We start from the raw sequence: 22,053 nt of genomic DNA, 5'->3' as shown, positions 1-22,053 counted from the left end.
TAATAATAAGTCATTATTATAGCATCTTTTCATTTATTATAGTACCTCCCCCCAACTAAGGGATGATCGTCTGCGGTCATATCAAGTCATGTCACATGAATTATTAATCAAATCCACAAAGTTGATCGGGGACATACCTGGCGACTTACCTTGATGGAGTAACAACATCGAAGGGAGTAACAACACCCGAGGAGTAATGACATCGGGGGAGTAACAACACCCATGGAGTAACGACATTCGGGGAGTAATAGCACCTGAGGAGTAACATCACTGCTTGAACACTTAGTCGAAATCACGACGGAGTAATAGCACCAAAGGAGTAACAACATTAGAGGAGTAACAGCACTGGAGGAGTAACAACACTAGAATACTTAGATGAAATCACGACAGAGTAACAACACCGGAGGGGTTACAACACCGGAGGAGTAACAACACCATAATACTTAGACGAAATCATCATCGCCATGGAGTAACGACACTGGAGGAGTAACAACACCTGAGGAGTAACAATACTGGAGGAGTAACAACACCAGTGAAGTACTTAGTCAAAATCACCATGATCAAAGTAACAACATCGGAGGAGTAACAACACTAGTGAAGTACTTAGACAAAATTTCCATCACCAAAGTAACAACACCGGAGGAATAACAACACTAGTGAAGTACTTAGACAAAATTGCCATCATCAGAGTAACAACACCGGAGGAGTAACAATGCCAGTGAGGTACCTGCAAGAAAAATATTGATAGAGTAGTAACAACATTTTATATATATATATATATATATATATATATATATATATATATATATATATATATATATATTAAATCAGGGGTGTAGAGGAGGAATTCCCTGCACTAATAACTTCAAAACCAAAGTTATTAGAGAGATATTTAATAAAGGAGTCTCTTGAAGCTGGATGGTGATATAATCTGAGGCGATGTCCATTCACGATCAAAGGAGTATGTGCCTCATCAATTGTGATAAGTCTAACAGTCCCATTATCGAACACCATGTCAACTTCATATGGTCCCATCCACCTGGAGTAGAGTTTTCCCTTAAAATCATTGAACTGAGAATCATAGATTAATGCCCAATCTCCTCTTTGAAACACATTTTTCTTAATGAATTTATCGTTCCATTTAGTTCGCTATTGCTGGATTGCAGTAGTATTATGGACAACTACCAAATGAATTTCATCCAACTCATTCAATTGTTCCAGTCGGTGTTTCTGGGCTTTTGAAAGATCTAAACCTATTTCAAGGGCTATCCTAAGCATCTTAATTTCGAATTCCACTAGAAACAAAGGGAATTTCCCATAAAAAAGCTCATATGGTGAAAACCCTATTGTGTTCCGCCATGTTGTTCTATATGCCCACAATGCCTCACGATTTTTTTAGCCCAATTCTGACAGTGGTTCGCTATAGTATTTGTAAGAATATTCTCTAGTACCTTGTTTGTGCTTTCGACTAAACCATTCACCTGAGGGTGATATGGAGATGTTAACCTATGCTTGATTCCATATTTCTTCATCAGTCCTGCTATCAGATGTGATGTCAACTGTGCCGCTCCATCTAAAACTATCTCTCTAGGAGCTCTGTACCATGAAAGCATTTATTCAAATAAAAAGTTCTAGACAACCCGTTCTGTTGCTTTCACAATAACCTTGGCCTCTACCCACTTTGTTACGTAATCCGTGCAAACCAGAATGTGAACTTTCTGCTTTGAAGGCAGATTAAATGGTCCAATGAAATCGGTTTCCCATTTTTCAAAGGGCTTAAGAGCTAGCTTGGGTTGTGACGACATTTCATCTGCCCGACCAGGCTGACCCATCCACTGGCAACTATCGCACCCTCTAACATATTTCCTTGCATCATGAAAAATAGAAGGCCAATAGTATCCCATTTGTAACACCTTATGACATGTCCGCTTATCTGCAAAATGTCCCCCACAGGGGCCATCATGAGCAACTTTTAGGACATCATAGATGTCATCTCCACTTATGCAGCACCGGATTTGCTGATCAGATCCTGTGTAAAAGAGATATCCCTCTATCCATGAATAATGAGCACTGTGATGGATAATCCTTCATTGTTCTCTGTAAGATAAGTGTTGAGGCACCTTTCCTATAGCAATAAAGTTAGCAATATCTGCATACCATGAAGTGTGAGTAGAAATTGCAAAAAGATTTTCATCTGGAAAACTATCCTCTACAGGTGTGCCTTCATCATCAGTATCCATCCTAGACAGGAAACCTGTGACTACGTTATCTTTCCCTCGTTTGTCTACAATGGTAATATCAAACTCCTCAATTAATAGTAACCATCTTGTAACACGAATAGGGGTTATTGGTTTGTTCATCAGATACCTAATAGCTGTATGATCAGTGTGCATGAAAGTAGGATACCTTATGATATAATGATGAAATTTATTAACATCATAAATGATAGGCAAGAACTCCTTTTAAGTTACCGTATAATTTAATTTAGCAGGGGCCAAATTCTTGTTGACATAGTAAATTGCATATGAATTCTTGTCCTCCTGTTGCCCCAAAATCACCCCTACTATTGTTTGAGAAGCATCAGTAGAGATATGAAATGGGAGTTTCCAGTCAGGACCGTGTAATATCGAAGCCTTGCAGATTAATTCTTTGATTTCTACAAAAACTGCTTCACATTCACCTGACCACACAAATTTGCATCTTTAGGTAGTAACTGAAATAGTGGGAATGCTATTTAGAAAAAAAATATATGAAATGCCTATAATAGTTGGCATAACCAATAAACCTGCGTACCTGTGTCAGTGTCTTAGGCGTAGGAAATTTTAAGATTACCTCTACCTTTGCAGGATCAACCTGAATTCCTGTAGTTGAAAGCAAGTGTCCCAACACTATCCCTTCTTTCATCATCATATGACATTTGACTGTACTTAGAGAAACATGTGTTTGTTTGCATCTTTCAAGTACTTTCTCTAAGTTTTTCAAAGCTTCTATAAAGGAATCCCCATATGGGTTAAATTTGTCGAAGTAAATATCAACACTATCATTAACTAGATTAAAGAAAATTCCTAATATTTCCATTTGAAAGGTAGCAGGTGCGTTACAAAGGCCAAATGGAAGGAATCGGTAGGCAAAGGTTCCCTAAGGGCATGTGAAGGTAGTTTCGTCCTGATCCTCGGGAGCTATTTTTATTTGATTATATCCATTGAATCCATCTAGAAAGGAGAAAAAATCCTTCCCAGCTAATGTATAAAGGACTTGGTCAATAAAGGGTAACGGAAAATGGTCTTTCTAAGTTTCTTTTTTTAGTTCCCTATAATCAATGCAGATCCACCACTTTCCATTCTTCTTAGGAACAATGACCAGCGGGGAAACCCATTGATTGTCTGATATCAGATAAAAAAAACCCACATCTAACAGCTTCTGCAATTCATCTTTGACAATGTTTTTTAAGGAAGGATTCATTATTCTTTGTGGCTGCCTAATAGGTCGACATTCATCTTTAATGTATATATAATGAGTACATAAATCAGTAGGGATGCCTTTCATGTTGGTATAGTCCCAAGCAAACGATTCTTTATGCTTTTGAAGGACTTTTAGCATCTGTTCGGATTGGGAGTGTGAAAGGTTAGGATTAATATTCAATGTTTTCCTTGGTTCAATTTCTACAAGAACACTATTACAAGGTACAATTTTAGGAATGTTTTCTATTTATGTTTCTGGTTCAATATCTTCTTGAACATTGCATCTCATGACAGTTTCTAATAACTGACGGGTTGAATCAGAAATGGAGTTGGGATTGCTGAGAAAGGTGCTAATGGCATTGTCCTCCGTTTCATCTTTAAAACAGAGAGCCTTGCTGATGGTAAGGATGGGTCTAATTTCTTCATTCTTAGATTTAGGCTCTTTGGTAGGTAGAGACTTTTGAATTAAGGTAAATTTGGGTTTATTTGATGAACTTGGTTCTGCAAGGGGGTAAAGTATAAGGTTCTTTGTAACTTCCCCATTGGATATTACCATATTTCCAAACCAACACCCAATGTAAGCATCTGCGGTTGCGAGCCAAGGTCTTCCTAAAATCAAAGGATGCCCATCGGCTAGGGATTGGGTATGTAAAACCAAAAGGTGAACGAGGTACTTCCATGAATCTACTGAAATAGTGATATCTTCCAGCTTCTCTACCAGTCTAATAGTAGACCGATCTACCAATTCTAGTATGGTGGGAGTTGGGTTAAGGTTCCACAGACCTAAGGTAATCACAGTTGCAGAGGTTATAACATTAATCATTAGCCCCAAATCTACTAGTACATTTGGGATGTCCACCCCATTAATCTGTACTATCAGAATCAGATTCTCAGGATCCCCATATTTGACAGGTATAGATTTCCCCAGCATTATATCTGATAATTTACCCATGACATGAATAGTAAGTGGGTCCTTTGGTTTTCTGCTAGGTTTCTTAGAACAATATTCTTTAATTGTCTTAGCATAAATCGGTACATCCTTCATAGCCTAAAGTAACATAATTTTAATGAATAAATTTTGTAATTCTCCCAAAAAATCAAATTTAGGATGAGGAATTTGTTTGCTCAAAGATAATCTTTCAGGATAGGGTGGACTAGTTTGACACCCTCTAGTAACAATAGTTTGTGAAGGGGTTTGTTGCTTTATAGGAATCTGTGTTGGCTCATCCCCTATCATTCTTTGTTCTGGTTCTGAGACTTCATCATCAGTATGCTCAACAATTATAGGTGAAGTCTGAGTATTGACCACCCAACCAGATCAAAGATTTAATTCATTACATTCCATAGTGGCAATACTATATGCAGGGAGGTTGAGTGTCTCAACCTGTTGAGCCCCTCTGTTATTTGGATTCAGATTGGGTTGGATAGGAAATTGAGGATGAAGAGGAGGATTACTAGTGGGCACATTAGCAGGAATTTGTAGTTTCTATTGTGGCATAGGTTTTGAGAATTGTCTTGAAGGAGGAGGAGGAGGTCCACGCTAATTCTGGGACCATGAAGAATTTGGACCAGATTGAGGATACTAGGGTTGCCAGGGCATTGGATATTGGTAAGACTGCAACCAAGAAGGTGAAAAGGGTACAAACTACTGACCAAAATTCATATTATTAAAATACTGAGATGAGTCTTGAGGCATACCTTGATTCATGTTCGGCGGTCATGGTTGCCATGGTTTCCTTGATCCCATAAAATAAAGTTGATTTGTTTCTTCATTCGTCCCTCGAAAGACTGCCTTTAATCCAGGGAGAGACGGTAAAGTACTAGTGGAATGACTCTGTTCACATATCACACAAGTCTCCACAAAATTTTATGGACATTCCTTCAACGGGTGCTTCTTCCTGCATTAAGGGCAGAAAATAAACATGGACTTCTTTGCTTCCATCTGCTTCTACTTCGACTGCAACACGTCTAGCTGCGATGATAATGTGCTCAGGATATTGATTCTTAGGTTGTCTAGCAGATTCCCAATTTCAGCCTTTGTAACTCCACCACTGGATGTTTTGAGAGTTTGGATTCCCTGCCTCTATCTCGCAACCCCTTATGAACACTTGATGCATAATTCACAGATGGTATCAAATTCCTCCTTTGATATATCTCATTTCCCTACTACGTTCAATAGCTCCAGAGATTCCTCCCTCAGTGCTTTGAGAAAAATGATCTTCAATATATTCTTATCCAAGTCACTGTGGCTTGATCTCTGAAAACTATATTGAAAATGTTCCACAAAATCTTCCATATTCTCATCCTCTTTCTGCATAATCTTAAAAAAAATTTCCTTTACATCTCGGGATTTGCAGTAGTCCTGATATTTCTCAAGGAAAATCATCTTCATATCATCCCATGTAGCAATATATTTTCCCCCTAAACCCATAAACCATCTTAAAGTTGTGCCTTTCAAAGTAGTGGGGAATATCTTCAATTTCTGAGCATCAGAAATGTAATCATACCCCTGACAAACAACATCAAATTCAAAAAGGAATGTGTCCAGATCCTCGGAGGTAAGTCCATGGAAATTAGGTAGTGTTGTCAAAGGAATATGCTTCATAGGCATATCACTTCTAATATCTCCAATTGGAAATTCAATTGAAGAAGTTGCAAGAGCCACGAATATTTGCCAATACTCACTTGGAATTTCAATAGGTTTTTGCTTTGGTTGTTATATAACAGGTGATGGAAGTTGTTTAACAACACTCCCCTAATCAAATGGTGCCAAGAATCCCCTCAAATATTCTTCCTCTGAACTTGCAATATGCAGTTCCTCATATCATCTTCTTGCTACTTCTTCTTCCCCTAATTACACTTCTACTATTAGAGGAGATTCTGGTTGTGAAACTGATTGTCCTTTAGATCTTGTATGAGATCTTACCCTAGCAGCAGCTCGTGATGATGCTCCAAATGTAGCCCTTGAGATGATCCCTTGGATGCTATTTTTTTTGCCCAAATCAACCCCTTTTATTTTCGGAGGTGTTTGGAATGGGTCCCCTAGGTTCAATTTTAGGGTTAAAAGCCCAAGTTTTGGGGCTAAAGGCCCAAGTTTTGTATAAAAAAATGTAAAGTCTCCGCATTTTGTGGTCGCAGAGTGTGAATATGTAAACAACAAAAAAGGGTTTTCCGCCCTTAGTTTAGGTAGCCTATGTTGGCTTGATGAGATTCACCCTTGGTCCGTGGACCATGGGAATGTATAAAAAGGGATTCTTAGAAGAGTCTAAGGCAGTTTAGTTCTTAGGAAGTTTTTGGGAAATTGATTGATGTAATGGGTCTGTAAGAGCTAAGTGCGAAGAGTCTTAGCATAGGAGGAGGCTCTGCAGCTGAGTACATAGAGGCCTAAGATATAAGTTCGCAGCTAAGTGTGCAGACTCCTATAGCTGTGTGCACATGGAAGTTAGAGTCTGTACTGGAGATCTGAACCATCAATAAAGAGAATTATTCTAGAGATATCTATGTATGAGCCACTTTACTTCGGTTATGAATGTATGCGGTTATGTTACGTTGAATACTGGGTTTATCTAACGGTTGTGCTATCACAACAAAAGATTGGGACCCAGGCGAAAGATCTGGAAATTGCGATGAGATTGCATGAGACACTGATGCAAGATGCTAATTTGGGGGTTCAACAGATTCATGTGTAGTTTTAGAACCTTTTCCTAGAAATGTAGATTCTGAAGAAAGATAGAACATCTTGGCTTAAGGTGCGCGAAGAAGTTTGGTGCCTGAAGTGCAAAATCCAGGGGCATGACAAAGTTCATTGTCCGGTTTTCACAAATTATGTTGCAGTAGGGGAACCAATGCCTCTGAGGTTGGAAGCTCTAGTAGGACCAAGTGCGGGCCCGTGCTATGGTGTGCTATCTATCAGGTAGTTGGAAAACATGCAATAGATAATTTCCATTTGCTGCATAAATTCGTACAGACATCACAACAACTCTTCTATAACTTCTATCAATCGGTGGGTCATGATGAGCGAAATTGTCATAGTTACAAATTAATGATGGATATCAGGGGCGCGGATGAGGCTGAGGTGGAGGAGGACCTGGTAAAGGTCGAGGGCATGTCATTTGTTACAACTGTGTGGGTCTAGGAGACTACGCGCAAGACTGGCTGAATCCGACCTGTCTGTCATGCTACTATTGTACTCAATTTGACCATGCGATGGAGGATTTCCCTATATTGTTAACTAAGATACACGAAAAAGGGGCGCAACCTCAGCAATTGACTCAGAACCTACAGATGATGAGGATTGAGCCTCGCGAGGAAGATCCTAAGGTAAATATTGTGTTGTGGAGTGGAGCAACGACTGGTGAAGATAAGGGGAAGAAGCCTGAAGAAGGTGAGTGGGTCTGTAAAATGCCAGAAAAAGAGAGCGGGTTTGATCTAGAATGCACAAGAGAAATGTTTATGGAAGTAAAGAAAAGCTTCGTTGAGGCCTCTACCTCGGGAAGTTAGGAGAAGCCGGCTGAAGAAATGGACCCATCCATGATTACTACTTTCTTAGAAACCTGTATGAAGCTGTTGCGCGATAGCAAGGCTATGAAGGGACTGCAGGAGCTGATCAATAGGTGCGCTGGGAAGGAAAACGCTATTGACGGACTGCGTGTAGTTAGAAATATTGGCAGGCATAAGGCAAGAATAGGGCGTGAGATGAGGCTTACTGCACAGATAGGAGAATATGAGATGGATCAAGTTATTCTAGATTTGGGGTCGGAGGTAAATATTTTGCCGAAGAAGAGATGGGAGAGAATGGGGAGACCTGTGCTTCAATGGTCTCTGATTCAGTTAAGGATGGCGAATCAAAAGAAAATCATCCCCATGGGAAGATTGAAGGGAGTAACGGTTGATATTGAGGGCGCGTGTGCATTAGATGATTTTGAAGTAATAGAGATTGTGGACGACATCAATCCCTACCTCGTGCTCCTTGGGATCAATTGGGCCACTGACATGAATGGAGTAATCAATTTGAAGAAGTGGAAGATGATATTTGAGAAGAAATTGCTCTGCGTAGTGGTTCCCCTAGACCCTACAGAAGGACCGCGTTATACTGAACCAGTCCCCGCTTATGAAAGTGATGATGATGTGTACCATATTTACAAGATAATGGTGTGAGATCAGAATTGGGTGAACCCGATAGCAGATGGGTGTATTGCATGGGACCGCGAAAGTTCCTGCACATTAGATTCAGACAAAGAATTGGAGCACTCACAGAATTGACTGCATGAAGTATCTACGCTGCGCTGTAATATGATGACCAAGTCATTGCGCAGTGTATTGTTAGAGGTAATAAATCTGCCTTACTATGATGGTTTAACTGATGTTGATAACTTTTTGGATGCATTCGAGAGAGAAGTTCTAGAGTAGCATCGCTTCCAAGCCTTGGACTAGGCATTGCGCGCTACGCCTGTGAGCTGGTGGGGCACGCACAAGGATAATTTTGATGATTGGTGCGTGTACATAAAAATGATGAGAGTACAGTTTGGTCACCCACAAGTGCGGCTAATAGAAAAATATGATGGGAGGAATGAACTGCATGCCCATTTGGCCAAATGGACTGAAGTGTATGGAGCGGAGCCTCTGCCGGAGTGGGTATGTCTGTTTCGTCATACCTTGGATGTTGACTGATGAATTGGTTCTTGGAGACAGAGCTAGGCGGACACTTTAAGATGTATACAGAGCATTCTGCATTGAAGTACTTGGTGAACAAGCCTATGTTGGGGGCGAAAATATGCATATGGTTGTTGCTGTTTCAAGAATGTTATTTTGAAGTTATTGTGAAACCAGGATAATTGAATACCGGATCAGATCATCTGTCACGCATTGAAATAGGAGAGGAGCCTACTAATTTGGAGGAAAGACTACCTAGCACACAACTCTTTGCGATGTGCATTGCAGATAGTCACTTTGAAGATATTATACACTTCCTGATGATGGGAATGACTCTAGAAGGATATACTAGCCAACAAAAGAAGGAATTGGTGGTGCGCGCGACAGACTTTTCTATCATTGTAGGACACTTGTATAAAATGGGATCAGATGAAATACTATGACGTTATGTGCCAGAATTTGAACGAAACAACATCCTCGCTGAGGCTCATGGAGGAGTCGCGGGAGGACATTATGCAGGCAAAGCAACAACACAGAAGATTCTATGCACTGGGTTGTGGTGGCCGACACTGCATAAGGATTCAAAAGCGTATTGTAGGGCATGTGATGCATGCCAAAGGACTGGAAGACTGTCGCGGAGGATGAGCTACCTCTAAATCCATAGATATCGTTACAGCCATTCGAGAAGTGGGCGATTGACTTTGTAGGACCAATTCAGCCCCTATGAAAGAAGATGGGTGCGCGGTACATCATCACACCAACTGAGTACTTAACCAGATGGGCGGAGGCACATCCTGTGAACGACTATACAAGCGCAACAATAGAAAAATTCATCTTTGAGTACATGTTGATGAGGTTTGGTTGTCTGAAAATTTTGATGAGAGATCGCGGTACGCATTTTCTTAATGAAACAATCAACGCGTTGACAGAGGAATTTCAGGTTTACCATCATAAAAGTACATTGTATCACCCACAGGCTAATGGAACGGTAGAAGCATTTAATAAGACATTGGAGAGTGCACTGACGAAGGTTTGCAATGCACAAAGAAATGACTGGGATGCGCGTGTACCCACAGTTCTATGGGCTTACATAACAACTTGTAAGAAGCTGACTAGACAAATGCATTTTAGGCTAGTTTATGGTGTTGAAGCTATGATGCCAATGGAATACATTGTACCTAGGCTATGCATAGTGGCATTCACAAGAATGGCGGACTGTGGAGTCATGGAAGAAAGGATCGCATAGCTGACAGAACTGGAAGAGGATAGGTTTTTGGCTGGATTCCATCAGCAAGTTAAAAAGGAGCGTGAAAAGGCATGGCATGATCGGCACATTAATCTGCACACCTTCAAGGTAAATGATTTAGTGTTATTATATGATAGCAAGTTTGATAAAGTTCCAGGAAAATTTTGGATGCGTTGGTTGGGGCCCTATGTCATCAAGGAGATTACCAGTGGTGGAGCAGTTCAATTGGTGAAGTTGAATGGAGAGCCATTCCCAGGGAAGGTGAATGGTAGTCAATTAAATCCATACACCGGGGATCTGTCCAGATGAGTATATGGAGGAAGCATAGTCTTAGCACTCCAGGCAGCTGAAAGGAGGTGCGAGACTATAAACTGCACTGCACGGGTTGTAGAGATGCACAATTAGGGTATTGCGTGGAATAGAGGATTGTCACAATGTCAGTAGAAGCGTGAGGGGAGCTGCGCTATTGAAAGAGAGACCACGCAGGGTAGCCAGAAAGTGACTGTTATCGTCATTGTTCATGATTTGACAGTGGGAAAATGGCTAAATGGAGCGTGGGGGTGGCAATTAAGTCATAACTTAAGAAAAAGATCTTTGAAAATACCCCTCCACTCTAGTATTTATGAACAGATTTTGGGGGGAACGATTGGATTCAAATTCGAAATTGCCTGTAAATTACAGATGGCTAACCAACGAAAAACACTTGGCATTTTGAGAATTGAGTTGTTGAGCTATCAGGTGCGCATAAACCTTGACTATTTCAAGGCTTTAGTAGCAAGTTCAGTGTTTGAGAAATTACTGAAGGAAACTCAGGAGCTCTTAACTGGCATCATGTTAGCACCCATGGAGACCACAAGTGTTGGAGAAGCGATGGCAGCTGAGGGAGATGCCACGGAGGTAGTGAGTGTAGAGGTACCTGCAGAAGTACCCAAATCACCGAGGCTGCCCAATCTGAGGCCTATCCCGATCAGAGAGGGTCCAAAACCAAAGAAGGATAAGTAGAAAGTGGCACAGCTGGTGTGCACATCACCTAGAAAGCACCCACAGAAAGAAAAGCCCACTGCACAGGAGAAGGGCAAGGTAGTAGACCTAGAACCTGATGAGGACATAGAAGATATCAATATGGGTGTGGAAGATGTTGACATGGGGGTAGAAGACATTGACATTGAGGGGGCAAACCCTATCTCCAAGCTGCTAGCATATGTCCCTTCGTGCCGAGGCAAGGTGAAGGTACCAAAGGACATCGATGAGAACAAAATCACACTTTTCACACCGTTGCTGCCAGACAAAATCACATTTGAAGGTCCGCACCTGGCGCGCATCCCCCATTTGAAGCTGGAGGATTGGGATTTGGCAGATACAGAGCGCTTTCCCCACTTGGCGACTAATACATTCATGCATTGTGTCTTCTATAAAGACTGGTGTGATCGCGTTGGAGCCAAGACAGTGGATAAAAGGGGTGGATAAGGCAGGATTGTTGAACCTGCTATGGGTGCCACATTACAACCGCATGCCCATAACTTTGATAGTGATCAAGCAGTTGTTATGCTTAGTGCACAATGGGTTCCTGTGGTTAAGAGAACTGATACCAATCATTGACATGCTGATCCATAGGATCAATTTGCTCCCACATTTAGGCTTGAATTCGGCCATGGCATTTGGCAGAAAGATGGTTGAGCACGACCTTGCCGAGCGAGTGAAGGAAAAATTCAAGCTTGCCAAGAAGCTGCGTGACTGCTCCATCTCCAACGTAACTAACCCCTCGGTTAAAGTATCCACCCACATCTTGGTGGGGAAAATAATGAGGAAGTGTCACGCTGATGAAGTGTCGGCACTGGTTGTATCTTTAGCGCCCTAGTGCATGGAGGGCATACAATTTAACTGGGCGCGCTACCTCTCCAGCGAGTTCCTCGTGAACTACAGAGAAGCGCAAGATTAAATCAAGACCTTGCACTATGCATGGATGTTGCTATCAATTGTACTGGTTGTGTGGGACTTACCAGAGGACAGTCAGTTTCCTCCAATTGCAGCCAGAAGCAGCGAAGTTCGCTTCACTTTGGGCCATGAAGGACCCCCAAAGGGTCAAGGATAACAAGATATTTTGGATTCCCATGGAATCAAGCATCTGCACCGCAATCAATCGCAAGTCGTAGCTCTCACCAACTGTCTTTGTGCAGTTGCCTAAATATGTGGAGTTCAAAGGGAACTTCCATTTCGTTTCCATCAGAGCGTGGAAGGACCCCACACAAAAATGATATGATTTTCCATACCTGGCAATGGATGATGTAATCACCACAGTTCTGGAGAGTTGGCTGGTAGAATGACGCACGACCTCAGACTTATCAGCTGGGTCTAGTAAGTCTGTTGTGAAGCAAAAGAAGGAAGAGGCTAGGTTAAAGATGGAGCAGTTGGCCGAAAGATGGAGGAAGGAAGCCGAGGACAAAGCCAAAGCAAAGCACGCGACCAAAATGTAGGAAGAAGGGGAGGAGGAAGAGGAAGACCATGACTCTGATAGGAGTCAGAAGTCGCCTTCTCCACAGACAGAGGAGGAGGAGCAGCGCTCAGAATAGGGAGGAGTAGACCTAAAGACTACTCCATTCTGGGTTAAGTGCACAAGGGAACAGGAGAAGGTAGGGCCACGGAAGAAGTCCAAGGCCAACAAATCATCCCTTGACCCAATCACCTTGACAGAGGGTGATTTGAATGATATCAACGATACAGTGAGGGACGCGAACGCGGAACTGCTCCAGCAGTTCAAGCAGCAGTAGAAATAGGCCTTGGTCGCCATTAAAACGGGTCTGCGCGAGCTACAGATCCAGGCTACTCAGATGCAGACCGGTGTGGGGCGGGGCAATGCGGCATCGAGTAGTTTCACACCTAGAACCTTAGATGCAACATAAATGGTCCGTTCAATGGATCCTTGACCTGTCGCGCTACCGGATGGAGCATTGACTATAGACATAGAAGTTGACAGGGCCACTATCAGCGCTCTCAACAAAGTCGGGTTAAACCTGGCCATGCTTCAAAGTGAAGCCCTTCACACCCTGCAGGATGGTGTGATCGCGGAACTATGGGCTCGGGAACAACGTGCCTTGAATGTTATCAACGAGAAGAAGGTGAATAATGCCCATATGTTTGTAGAAAAGACGTCCATGATTGATCTTCTTAAGAAGGTCACAGAAAAGAATGAGCGCACAACAACTGTGGTGGTTGAGGCATGCCAGACTATTCCAGAGCTGAACATCCTAGAAGATGCATCAGTCGACACAAGAATCCGGAAGCTCGCTGCAGGTGTGTGCGAGGCACGAACAGAGCTGGCTAAGGTTCAGTTTGAATTGAACCTTAAGATCACCGAACTTGAGTTGAGGGCCCAGCCTTCGACTCTGCCAGAAGCCAGAGAGCAACGCGAGACCACTATTAAAGATGTCATTGCAGCTATCGATACCGCAGTGAAGGATTGAACTGCGCTCTTCGAACATGCACTCGAAGTAGTTACCAGTTTGCAGGAAGATCCCAACCTGCAAAGGCTAGAAACTGAGCCACATGAGCTGCAGCAGAGGTACGATGGGGTCAAAGCGACGACGCGCATCGTCGCAATCATGCAGAGGTTGGAAAAGCTGCAGGAAGTGAAGGCACTAAAGGAACAGGTGGACACAGCTCAGCGTAAGGAGGCAGTACCAAAGGCCAGATTGGGGCCTTGGCTAGAGGAAGCCTATGTGCTCACTACCTCCATTGAATGGAAATTGGTCAGTTTGTAAGCGAAACAACAGAAAATACAGGCAGATAGTGCAGGACCAACGACAGAGCAGCTGGTCAAGCAGGCTAAGCAGGCAGCAACGCAGTGTACCACCGAGGTTGTAGTAGTACAGGTGGAGATGGGAGGTCTTTGTGACAATATCTCTGCACCAGCCGAGTGACACGGGGCGAGTCACCAAATTTGTTTTTGGGGCCTGTTGGGAACGGGTCCCCTAGGGTCAATTTTGGGGTTAAAAGCCCAAGTTTTGGGGCTAAAGGCCCAAGTTTTGTATAAAAAATGTAAAGTCTCCGCATTTTGTGGTCACAGAGCGCGAAGATGTAAACAGTCAAAAAGGGTTTTCCTCCCTTAGTTTAGGTAGCTTATGTCGGCTTGATGAGATCCACCCTTGGTCCATAGACCATGGGAATGTATAAAAAGGGAGTCTTAGAAGAGTCTAAGGCAGTTCAGTTCTTAGGAAGTTTTTGGGCAATTGGTTGATGTAATGGGTTTGTAAGAGCTAAGCGCGAAAAGTCTTAGTGTAGGAGGAGGTTCTACAATTGAGTGCGTAGAGGCCTAGGATAGAAGTCCACAGCTAAGTGTGCGGACCCCTACAACTGTGTGCGCAGGGAAGTTAGAGTTTGTACTGGAGATCTGAACCATCAATAAAGAGAATTATTCTAGAGATATATGTGTATGAGCTATTTTACTTCGGTTATTAATGTATGAGGTTATGTTATGTTGAATATTAGGTTTATGAATTAATGCTATATTGATGCGCGAATCTATGTGTTTTACTTCGTCATATGAACGCAAGTAAGAATATCTGTTTACGCGAAGATAATCATAATTCATGTTGAAGTTAACCAATACTTAAGCTAATCTGGGTAGACACAGAATTAAAGGTAATTACAGAGGCGTGTAAGCATCTAACTTCTTGTTTAGGGTATGCGAAGGATGATCGCAGACCTTCACGAAGGTCTCAAAGTCGAATAAGAGAAGTATATCGATAAGCCCTAAGGGGCTCATTAGTCATCGATATGGGCAAAGGAACGGTTTGTATATAAAATGACATCACAACTATCTTAGGGTGCAGAAACTTGGTTCCTGCATCCCCCAATACTGCTTTGGGTGAGACTTCAGTCTGCGCTCCGCGGATTGATGCGAAAGGGCCGGTAGTGTAGGGATTTACTTGGCTAATTAATGTTGAACCTGGGTTAGGACCCATCAAGCCAACATGAGGTCTCCCTCTACCCCTTTTATTCGTGTCTTTGTTCATATAATAAAAAAATAAAAGGGAAACATTGAAACAAATTAAAAGCTCAAGACCTGGAGCAGGATAAGAACTTCCCTCCCCAGGATACGAGAGTGGCCCCTAAATAAAAAGAAAGAAAGAAAATAGGAAAATCACAGAAATCAAGCTCAGTACCTGAAACAGTGTGAAAAATAAAACTTCCCTTCCCAGGACGATAGAGCAATACATATGAAAGTAGAACAAATCAATCTAAAGCTCCAGACCTACAGTAAGGTGATAAAAACATCCTTCCCCAAGACGAGAGAATAATCATACAAAAAGAAGAAAAGCAAGGAACCAAAAAACCAAACAATCTAATACTCACGACTTGGAGAAAGGTGTAAGATTCCTTCCCCAGGATGAGAGATCAATCCTATGGTCAATGCTAGTTGTACTTTTGCGCCTTTGATGGCCTCCCCCACAACAACGCGAAAATGTTGGTGTCCAAGTATGAATCATGCAATTCACCCAATCCACATTTAATTATCAACCCAAGGTTATACTGGTTGTTTCAAGGCTATCGTGAACTGTATGTGCATGCCACAGTTTCCCTACCCAGCATTGAACATTAACTATAAATTCATCAATGTGTAACAACAAGCAATACTGTAACAACAAATAAGAGTAACAACAAGTAATAACTGTAACAACAATAAGAGTAACAACAATAAGGACTCACAACAACACATTGATAAACATTCACAGCAATAATAAACTCACAGAAATAAACCTAACACACATCTAATCCAGCAACACTTGGTCAGGAGAGTGGGCCCAACTCCCTGATCAGGGCTGTGGCGAGATCAACGAATCACGATATGCTCAGAAGATCAACTTGTCATTAATAAAAGAAATATTACAAGTATGTTGTTACAGACTCAAAGTTAGAGTATTTCTCCTGTAACCTTAACAACGATAACTTTCACAACCTGCAACTCTACTTTATACAATTTGTCAATAATATAGCTCCTAGAATTACGACATTGTCTGCCCTTAATTACATGGTGGTTTTTAGAACGAAACAAAATGTTAAAATATAGCAGTGTGTCAATTGAAATATTGATTCACCGTTGCAACCAATATTCAAGGATAGCGCTGCCAGCTTTGATAACATCGTTCAGTGAATCACGGTCTTGGTCATTCTCCCTTTAAATATGCAGAAATAACTGAATTAGCAAGCCGCTTAGGTAATAATCCCCTACAACTATGCTTCATTGACCAATAATCCATAAAGACATGACAAGAGGTATACCTGTGCATTTTAAGATATCGATTAACCACTATTGGCGTGAAATGGATAAAAAGAACAGGGTAAAAGGGTGAGTAAAAGTATGCAAATCTAGCCACCAACAGTCTAGATCCTCTATGTAATTGCTTTATTATGGAAAATGAATACAAGAAAACATTAACCTAACTAAAATCATAAGAATTAATCATAAATTTAGAGGATTCCATAGAAATCAACATGATATTAGAGTGTTGGGTGAAAGAGTAGCCTTGTCAAGCCAACCTACTTTGAAGAAAAATAATCCCTAATTTGAATCCATGTTTAAGGTCAAAATTTCATTTTGTTTATTACTAGAAAAGGATCATTCTTGCATTTATGAGAAGGAAAAAATCCAAATATTTTGTTGAAATTTTTTATGCCACAGACCAAGCCTCAGTTTGAGTCTCAGGATCTGTCATAGGAGCCAATAAATCTTAAAAAACTCGTGATACCTAAGTTGGAAAAGGAGTAGTTAGAATCTACTTATTTTGGAAAATTCTAAGACCAAAGATACCTTAGTCAAGAGTCCAAAAAAACTCGGATCTAAGTTCTAGATTTATCTCACATAATGGTTTTAATATCCCTAGGTTAAAACTTCATGTAATAAAAGTTAATAAAAGAAAAATAATACCAAGGTCATGGGACACGTATTCCAAAATTAATGTTGGGAAAAGCACTATAGTGGGCATCACTTCATTTTATTAATGGCTAAGGAAATTGGCAAAGGCATTGGCAAAGGAAAAGAGACATTAATTGGCATTTTATTTCTGAAATAAAGGAAAATAGGAGAAAAGGGAGATGAAGGGTCACATATTTGCGTGAAAGGGAAATTGAAGGAAAATGAAGAAAATAGAGGCCTCAATGATAAAATGGCTTTTGAGGATCATTTAACAGCTTTTGTTAGTTCTAGTTTTGAATATCATTCACTATTTCACACATAGAGAATTCTTGGAGCACTCTAGCATTCGAAAAAGGAAAAGAAAGTGAGGATAAGGGAAGCAAAAGACAAGTAAGGAAAGCAAGGATACGGTTGGATCAAAAACTTCAACGGAAATATCGTGTAGGTAACAGGTTACATGTGTGATTTACTAATTGAGGTGTGAATGCATGGTAGATGAATTTGTTTATTTGGTTCATTTTTTGTCATTGGCATGAGTTTTTCCAGGTTTGATAGTGGTTTCAACCTTGCCTTTCCATTTCCTAGATAGCCATGGTGTTATGGGGATTCATTTCTTGGTTGAGCTTTGGATTGTTGAAAGATTTTGAAATAGGGTGAGGCAGTCTCAGGAAAATTCCCTAGGGTTGGAGGTGGAGATGGTTTTATTTGGGAACCCCTCGACAGGTGGGTGGAAATAGGTAAAATCCTCAAGGTATGGTGAAGGAATTATGAGACATCCGATCTTGGTTTAGTTTTGTGATCTCTTGACTAATTTTGGTGAGATCGTGGTAGTTTAAGGGTGGAGGTGTTTTAACTTCTAAACTCCCTTGGTTATTGATGTATTGATTTATCGCATGAGATCCCACATTCATGCTTGGAATATGCCACGGAGTTGATTGGTTGAAAGAAAGATTTGGTTCAGCTCAATCTATGGCTGGTTGGTACGTGGAAGTCCCTAACTTGGTTGGATTTTGCATATGTTAATAAGAGTTATTTTCCTATTGTGATTCATGGGAATTTATACTTGTTATTATGTGGCTTGGATGGTTGTTCTATCATGATGAATATTCTGATTATATTTTGGTTATAAGAATGGTTTTATCATATGTTCCAGTTATGGATCTTGTTTATACTTGATAAGTTAATGAATGGTTGATGAATGCATGGGGTAACAAGTGTGGTTGCAACTACTTGAGAGGGAATTAGACATTGTCAGTGATTCACGGATAAAGAAAAAATATTATACTTAGATATGCATTCATGACCTATAACTTGCATGTGTACCATGTGTTTGACGAAATGTCTAGTATGTTCTGGTCATTCTAGGTCAAGTTTATGACTATATTTTTTATGTTTCCCCTTGTCATTACGTAATTTATCATTCTGAGTAGTCTCAAGTAGTTCTAGGTAATGGTCTGGAGGATGGCCTAGAATTGTAGCCCAAATATCGGGATTGCACTCTCTGAACTGGAAATTTTGGGCTACAACCACACTCAGGAAGTGTTGTGCATGTGATTAGAGGCCTTCAACCACACGCAGGCCCTGTCATACATGTGGTTGGGAGTCTAGGTCAGTGAAAAGGAGCCCCATATTAGAGTTTGGTCACCTTGGGTGGTTCTTCAACCCCAGAGTGTCCTATAGCCTTGAGGGATGTTGTGAGTTGTCGGTTGGTGGTCAGCTTGTAAGCCCCTGTTCCTTAATTCGAGCTAGGAGGTCATGTCATGTCATAATGGAACTTCCACTTCACATTTACCCAGAGGGCTTGTAAAATCGAGTAAATGTGGGGAGGGGGTGTTATAGATTTGTATCAAAGCATGGTTCAAATACTTGGACTGGATGGCTTAAATGCATGTTGTTATGCATGCATTTTCATGTTTAGCATTATCATACATGATGTTTATACGTTGATATGAATATGTATATATATGTATTGTGCTAATCTGGATTGATTTTACAGACGAGATAGCCTCCCCTAAACTTCACTAAGATACATTTTATTATGTTTATATCTGGTTTATTTGAAATGGTATGTTTTTAGGAAGAAGAAGACGAGGGATGAATAGAAAAATGGCAGATTACAGTTCACATGAATCTCCTTATAGATCATATTAGTACTCTCCTGATATAGAAAACACCTTGAGAAGATTAAAGATAAAAATCAGTAGTTGCAAAGAGGATAATGACCGAATCATTTAGTCACGGGAAAGACTTTTCAGGGCACAGGAAAAGAAAGCAAAGGTCAATGTAGTGACCCTTCAGATTTTGTTAGATTTGTAGAGGCAAGTACAACCACATATCAGTTATGGATAGGAGGACAGGACTAACGAGGCATATGGCAGTAGGTCTTATGGATGGCATAGGTCAGACAAGGATGACACAATCAAAGGTGGTAGATGGATGGATACACCTGATAGGAGAGGTAGTGGTTATGGGTTTTGTTCCAGTTCTAGTTAAGATATACATCATGGTCATCATTTATATCATCCTTATAGGAGGAGTGAGAGGGGATACTTACCGGATGAGTTCAAGAAAGCCAATCCTCCTACATTTGATAGAGAGTTGAAGAAACCAGAAGATGCAAAATCATGGTTGCTTAGAATCAAGAATTTCTTCGAGCTGCATGAATATAAAGAGAACATGAAGGCTGAGATAGCTATTTTTTGTCTCAAATGGAAAGCACACATTTGGTGGGAAGATTTCAAGCATGTTAGAGGCATTAGGACAAAGGAGCTGAGTTGACATGAATTCAAGAGACTCTTTGGGAAGAAGTATTTTTTAGAGAGATTCTATGATGGTAAGGCTAAGGAGTTCTATGAGTTGAAGATGGGATCTATGATAGATGAAGAGTATACGACTAAGTTTTTGGAGTTATTGACTTCCTTATCTTAAGGATGAGAAGACAAAGGTTCAAATATTCATCAGTGGAATTCCATTAGCATTTAAAGATCAGTTTGAGTATGATGAGCCTTGGTCATTGAAGGAATTCATTGGGAGGTTGAAACACTATTATGATCAGTTGAAGCGCAAGACTGGGCCTAAGCGTGACTTGAAAGGAAATGACAAGGGAGAAGGAAAATGGCCTCCAAAGTGGGAAAGAACTTAGGATGAAGGTGAGAAAGAGAATGTGGCCCCATAAAAGAAGTTCAACACACTTGAGAAGGGACATGGATCTCATCCTAGAGAGTAGTAGAATAAAGGTAGTGGCAGGGAATCATTGGAGTGTTGGATATGTGGAAAGTATCATCACAAGAAGGATTTTCTGTTATATCAGGGTGGAAGAACTCAAATCTATAGTGCTCATGAGGTGCAGACAATTGGGGATGTGGGACAGAGCATTCCTTGGATCTATGAAGCATCTGATAACAAGCAGGTAGATCACCAGGCATCCATTATTGAGATGGAAGGTAAGCTCTATGATTTATTTATTTCCATTTTGATTGATCCTAGATCTAATTATAGTTATGCTAATCCTGACTTGGTGGATAAGTGTGGCTTGAGTAAATAAGTCCATGCAGAGTCTTGGTTGGTGTAGTTGGCTACAAGTACTAAGAAAAGAGTTCATCATTGGGTGCAAAATTCTACATTTGAGTTGAATGGTATGCCTACATCAATGCATCTGAATGTGCTTCCTTTGGGTTTGTACAATATGATTTTAGGTATGGATTGGTTGTACCTTCGGAGGAATAAGGTAGATTGTTATCAGATATCAAGTGGGGATATACCAATTGTTTATACATGACTGAAATATAGAAATTACTACATCATCCTTCCCATGCATAGTAGGGGTACAAATTATATCATATGACCAAAAAGGACTCATTAAAAGACCATGACAGACAGAGACATATTATTACATCGTGGGCCTTTATATGACCTTTACATCAAATGATATACATGGACATTTATATCATGGACCAAAGATCTAAACAAGACCATGATAACCATCAGCAACTATCATACACCATATATGATCTACACCATAAGCATCTGTCAGCAACATCTAGACCAGTAGACTGTATATGTCCATCATTAGTTCCCAAGATATGACAATGTAAATATCATCAACCTATGACAAAGTATGCCACATATAGATATCAACTCATCCTCTTGATCTCATCAAGATCAAATTGCTCTGTTTCCTTAGTAGAAAGAGACTTATCATAACCTTCCATGAATTAACTAAGCATATGTCATATCTCCAAGTAGTAACACAAAATCATTCACATCATATCATATGTATGTGAAAACACCATAGACGTCATCTATGATAATAACATCATTATCAAGAACTGCATGATCTTTCCACAAGAACCCTCAATATATCAACCATGTATCTTCACTAGAGAGTTTTCTAATATACCACATCTGATAAGCATCAATCATGATAGTCAACATATGTGAGTATCAAATCTATCATCATGAAGTAAGATGTCATCATCATTACGTGACTAAGTAAGACATGTCTCCAAATATCCATGTCTTCAAATAGCTATGTCTTCATGAAAACTGCAATAACACCATTCTCTTGGCCAACCAACATATGCAAATTAAGTAATCATCCGTGTTTCTAGCATAATATGTATCCATCATAGAGGTAGCAATATGTATCTAGCTTCTCATTAATGTGTGAAAAGAAAACCATGAGCTCACAGTCATTTGAACTTTCTTGATATCATCAAGAGCAACAATCCTCAACCAATATGTCATGTGAGAGCCAAGAACTATGGGAATCCTGCACCATA

Source organism: Pinus tabuliformis, chromosome 7 (assembly GCF_031772625.1).
Source record: "Pinus tabuliformis cultivar Carrire ecotype Pingquan chromosome 7, CPIR1, whole genome shotgun sequence".
Classification (NCBI taxonomy): domain Eukaryota; kingdom Viridiplantae; phylum Streptophyta; class Pinopsida; order Pinales; family Pinaceae; genus Pinus; species Pinus tabuliformis.
The sequence above is the reverse complement of the archived record's forward strand: the minus strand, read 5'-3'. Positions refer to the sequence as shown.